Raw genomic sequence first — 6416 nt, 5'->3', positions numbered from 1 at the left:
AAACCCATGTTTTCCTGAAGAATGAAGGAATAAAAACAAGGGAAGGATAAAATGGATACAGTTTTTACTTTAATCAGATACTTTTAAAGTCTTCTTTGTGTTAGGATTTAGACAAAATTGTTGCGGGTATATGAAAATTCTGTTCTTTCTTCGTTTCTTATATTACAAGCAGATGTTCTTCTATTAAAAACAGATAAGAGGGTTATCTTAGACTAGACTTAAAAAAAAAAAAAGATCTGGTTTCAATTTATTCTTTTTATGAAATTTTAAGCACTTTATTTTTTGTCTAAACATTATACTAGTAAGTAAGTAGTTGAATCTATACTGTAGGCACTTAATTTTTATTTTTTAAAATGTTAACACCGGGGGCAGGCTTGCAGGGTGTACCCTTTGGTTGGTGGATGATGCATGGAGGGGATTGTAACCATGGCAGTGAAATGATATACAGTAGGATGAATGTAAAGCTAATGTTCTCCCATGGAAACTATCACATAATTCACAATAAAAATGTTAGAAAATGGTAGCAACAGAAAGGAGATAGTCGTGCAACATTGAATAACAATAAAAAGGAATCCTTTATAGAACTTACGTGTATTATACCTGCTGTAGTAGTGTGGGTTAGGCATTGGGCTGTTAACCACATGGTTGGTGGTTAAACCCACCAGCCTCTCTGCAGGAGAAAGATGAAGTTGTCTGCTCCCGTAAAGATTTAGTCTCCAAAACGATACAGGATCACTGTCAGTTGGAATTAATTCAGTTGCAGTAGGTTTGTTTTGTGGTTGTTAATGTTTTAATAGGAAATTGTCATGGAGGTGGTAAAGGACATGTGTTATAACTTTTTGCTTATAACTTATTTTTGTCTTCTCTTAGACTGTTACTTTAATTTTTTTTATCAGTGAGTTAGTTAGCTGCAGTCTGATGTTTCAGGCTTACCGAAGTCAGGTATTTTCACACATGAGAATTTTAACTGTTTCATATTCCTTCACTTGTATTTTTTTACCTTTTTAAACAGTTTATGTTTTGAGTCATTTTCCTAATTTTTCTCCTGGTTCAGGAAAGATCATGTTCTTTCTTTATGTTGAATTCGTAGTTGTCTTGAATTTAGACATCTAAAATAAGATAAGCAGAAGGAAGAATGAATAGGAAGTTAACAATGACGAATCATTTTCACCTTCAGACGAGGCTGCAGGCCTGCCCATGTCAACCTCCTGGATCCAGTGTTGGTAGGCTCTCATTTTCCCAGAGCTACTGATGGCCCTGGTCAAGGAAATGGTCAGGTACAGAGTAAATAAGATGTGCTGAGATCAGAAGCTAAGGAGTTATTTCAACAAAGAGGACCTTGGTAGTTATCAAGAAGTATAGAAATAGCATGATTGAATAGAATTGAGTGGGACTTAAGAACAAGTCAGGCCTAGGTTCAAATCTCAGCTTACTCCTTGAAAGTTGAGTGGCATTGAGCAATAAACAACTTCTTCAATCCCTTATTTCCTTACTTATTAAAATGAGAAGTCCTGCCCCTTAAGCTTAGAGTATGAATTGGAGACATAACCTATATAGTAGTATTACAAGATCTCAGTAAATAGAAACTATAAGGATTAAAAACAAAGAAAGGAAAAAAGAAAACCAAAAACCAGAGTGCATATTTAGTGGGCAGGTGCTTAAGCTTGGATTTTCTCAACTACTCTGTTTAATGGCTCAGGGGATAGAGCTGTACCCAGAGCTTTGCCCCTGATATCAGAGCAGTACAGATCCATTTTTCAGCCCAAGCTGGGCCCAGGCCTACCCTGAGCCCAGAGCTGCCAGAAGCACTAGGAGAGGCCTGAAAAGGAATAGAAAGCACAATTGGAAACGGAAAACATAGTGCGCTTCCATCATCCCTGCATGGCCTTCTACAGTATCCCTCACACCACCCAGAGGCTCCCTTTGTGGATCCATTGTTGAAGGAAATACTCTTCTCTGCCTAATCTATCAGTAACCCCTTTGGAAAACAAAATCTACATTTACAGTTTTTTGTTTTTGTTTTTTAAGTTTTTATTGTGCATTATGTGATAGTTTACATGGGAGAACGTTAGCTTTACATCCATCCTATTGTATTTCATTTCATTGCCATGGTTACAGTCCCCTCCATGCCTCATCAAACATTCAAAGAGTGTACCCCGCAAGTCTGCCCCCTGGTCGCCAGCACACAGCCCCTCTCCCTCCCTGGGTCTAGAGCCCCCATTCTCTCCATCTCTCCACATCATCATCTCTGCCTCCATCTCTGGCGTCACTGCTTCTCTGGGTAGGGTGCCAGACTCCGCTTTTCTCCCTTGTACAGTTGTTTTTAATTAAAAGAAAATACACATACCTTCTTGAATAAAACTCAAATTATTTTACTGCTATACTAGTTTTGTTGTTGTTGTTGTTGCTAGGAGCCATCGAGTTTGTGCCGACTCATAGCAACCCTACGTACAATAGAACAAAACACTGCCCAGTCTGCCAGCCTCACAGTCTTTGTCATGCTTGAGCCTATTGCTGCTGCCACTGTGCCAGTCCATCTAGTTGAAGGTCTTCCTGTTTTTCTCTGACCCTCCACTCTATCAAACATGATATCCTGAACCCCAGTGACTGGTCATCCTGACTTCCAAGGAACACTCTGGCTGCACTCCAAGGAACACTCTGGCTGCACTTCTTCTAACATAGATCTATTGGTTCTTTTGGCAGCCCATGGCACTTTCAATAGTCTCCTCCAACACCACAACTCAAAAGCATTAATTCTTCTACGGTCTTCCTTATTTACTGTCCAGCTTTCGCATCCATATGAGGTTATTGAAAATATCATGGCTTGGGTCAGGCGCACTTTAGTCCTCAAACTGATATCTTTGATCTTGAACACTTTAAAGAAGTCTTGTACAGCAGATTTACCAATGCAATACATCATTTTAATGTGTGCCTGCTGCTTCCCTGAGTGTTGATGGTTCATATAAGCAAATTGAAGTCTTTGGTAATTTCAATACTAATTTAGCTGTGGAATCCTACTGTACCAACCCCTGGGATAAAATATCTTTGCCGTTATAAATGCCCTCGATTGTAAAAAGTATAGGGTTTGTAGTCAGATAATTCCACTACTTCTTCATTTTACATTCATGGATCTCAGTTTTCTTATCTGTAAATCAAGCAAGATGATACTTCAACCATATGGGTTGTTAAGAGGGTTAGGTTAGGTGATATATATGAAGTTGTCGTTATGATGACTATAGTGCCTCAAGGAATGCTAGCATCCTTCTTTTCCTTTGCTTGTGAAAGTGAGAGTTAAATTGCTTCAAATACTCATACTATGATTTGAGTTCTTTGTTGTAATCAATTATATGTTGTTGTTTGTTGTTAAGTGCCACCAAGCTGGTTCTGACTCATAGCGACCTTGTGTAGGGTTTCTGAAAAGGAACTGGTGGGTTTGAACTGCCAGCCTTGCAGTAAACAATCCAGTGCTTATCCCACCGCATCACACCAGGAGTCCAATCCATTATATAGGCATAGGCGGCAGAGGTGGTGGTGGTGTGTCGTGAGTCGGTTCTGATTCATAGCGACCCTGCATAGGCTTTCTGAGGCAGTGAATCTTTATGGGAGCAGAAAACATCATCTTTCTCCCACAGAACCACTAGTAGTTTTGAACTGCTGACCTTGAGATTAGCAGCCCTACTCGTAACCAGTACACTACCCAAGAGCTCCTTTATGTAGGCATTGTAGTTAAGTTGTTGTTAAGTGCTGTCAAGTCAGTTCTGACCCATAGTAACCTTGTATAGGGTTTCCGATGAGCGGCTGGTGAGCTTGAACCACCGACTTTGCGATTCAAACTGACTTTGCAGTCCAGCACAATAACCCACAGCGCCACACCAGGACTCCTTATATGTTGTTGTCGTTAAGTGCCATCGAGTCAGTTCCGACCCATAGCGACCCTGTATAGGGTTTCTGAGGAGCAGCTGGTGAGCTTGAACCACTGACCTTGCAGTTCAAATGGCTTTGCAGTCTGGCGCATTAACCCACAGCGTCACACCAGGACTCCTTATGTAGGCATTACCAAATGTTTATTATTTCGTCTCAGATTTTGCACGTCCTAAACTAAACATGGAATCCTGGTGTGGTACTGTGGGATAATGTACTGGACCACAACATTGGTTTGAACCTCAGCGGTTCAAATTCAGCAGCCACTCCTCAGACACCCTATACAGGGTCACTGTGAGTCAAAACAGACTTGACAGCACTTAACAACCAAAACAAACTAACCATACCAAGTTCAGTTAAAGCAACTAAGGACTATTATTGACTTCAAGGATTTCAAAGAAGAGGGTTCACCGGTGTCCCTTTCCAACTTGGAGACCTACTCATGAACCCGAGATCATACTGTGTAAATTGATTGGCTTTCATGTCATATATACCTCTGTTCCCCATATTCATACACCATCTGTTTTTTTCATGAAAAAATGGATTCGTTCTGTCTCTGATCAATTAAGGTTCTTTCTAGTGTTGAAAATACTGCATGGACTCTTAACATATTCTAAATATTAATTATCTTTTCATCATTTCTGGTGTATCATCTGGGCTAATTCATAGTCTGTTTTCACTTTAATATATTCATGGCCCCTTTCCAAAGAATTGCAGGCACCTTGGATGTAGCCTGCCACATAGCCAGAGGCATAAATGACTAATTCAGAGTTGTTTCTTAAAGACAGAAGCAGAAGTTGAATCTCCAACCCTGTCTGTGTTGGATGTCGTACTTAGACCATCCAGCCCCCTTTGTGCATCTGACTCATCTGTTCTTTGTCAAACTTGGTATTTATTTTAGGCTCCCATATTGTTCCAAATCAAGCTAAGCTTTAATATTAATAATGCAGTCTTCTAGTTAAAGCTGTCTGTTGTCTAAGTGTGGGTGCTATGCCGTTTTTCATGTAACTTCACATTAAGCTGTTCACGTCCTGTGTTCAAGAAGCATCGTGTCTTCTTTTTACCTTGTGTTTTTGGTTTTTTTTTTAAATGGGTTTGTGGGATGTTGATCAATTGTGCTCTTCACAATTTAGCAGTAGATTATGTTTTAGAGTAGTCTGAAAGCTGTCTTAGTATATTCAGTTTGCTATATAAATCCTTGCTTTCTCTTCAGTTAGTTAGGTTTCTGATTTTCCCTACACGTTTTCTTTAAGTATTTAGGTTAGGAACTGTGGTTGGCTGTGATAGCTTGTCTTCCTGGGATTTATCTTAACTCAGAGCACAGGGCTCTTGCAAGAACCTGTTTATCTGTGGAAATGGTCATCTTACTTACAGGAGGAAAGACTAGGACCAAATAATTTTTAAAGTCTTCAAGATTCTACCAAAATTACTGAAACGAAGTGATCAACATTTTCAAAATATTATTGAACCATTGCACAGAAGCCTCTTGGTGAAAATGTTTATGTTATTTTGGTCTCTTAATTATGGCCAAATAATTAAATATTGTTTGAGATTGAGATAATTCTAATAAAATAAAAATTACCTTTGTTACTCAGGAGTCTTGTTCGAGTCTATAACGACACATTTTTGTTGCTTCTATTATTGGTGTACCCTCCCTAAGAATTCTTTGGGGTAATATTCCGATTTTAAGCAATGAGCAATGCCGTATGTCATAAACAAACTCAAATTTCTTCAGATTCTGCCCTCTGCACCTCATTTGAAAGATACAATATAATTTGGAAGATACTGTATATTGGCTTTATAAATACACCCCCAAATCACATTTTCTACAATAATCTCTGGATTCTCCAAAGGCTTCTCTTCAGTTGGGTTTCCCTGCAGGTTGATTTGTTTAACAAGCAAACCATTTTTCTCTACCATTTGTTATTTTCTGGGGGAGGGAACTAACATTTGTTAGTGCTTGGTGTGTACCAGATAAGATTCATGTCTCACTTCCTTCTCCAAAATCCATGTCTTTTTCTAAGCTTTGCAGGCTCATCTAATGAGGAGCTCAGTTTTTGGTGCCTTCAATAAATCACAAACCTGTGTTTCTCCATACATCTAGCAATTTGGGTGTGTGGGGGCATGGAGAGGGGGATGCCTGTACTATAGAAATACATTTGGGTTGTGGTGACCCAAGATAATATAAAATGTGAGGAACTAAGAAAACAAATGCCTTCTAGGATCTTTTGGTCTTTCAAAACGAGTACCTAGAAGCATTGTAAGCCTCACCAGTAAATGATACCTTTCTAGCAATGTTTGAAGAAACCAGAGCCTGGGAGTCTGGCATGCAGGATTTCCATTTGCACTGGTTTCCTGCCTCAGCTGGCAGTGCTCTCTGGCTTTCACTGCTTGACAGACAAATTAGGGAGTTGAATCAGGAACTTCATTTGATCTGTTTCTTACCCATTGTCCATTTAACAAATGACCTTGATGAGTTTGTAAGGTGTTCTCTG

The sequence above is a fragment of the Chrysochloris asiatica genome, unplaced genomic scaffold, assembly GCF_000296735.1.
Source record: "Chrysochloris asiatica unplaced genomic scaffold, ChrAsi1.0 scaffold00092, whole genome shotgun sequence".
In the NCBI taxonomy this organism is placed as follows: domain Eukaryota; kingdom Metazoa; phylum Chordata; class Mammalia; order Afrosoricida; family Chrysochloridae; genus Chrysochloris; species Chrysochloris asiatica.
This window is presented reverse-complemented; position numbering follows the sequence as displayed.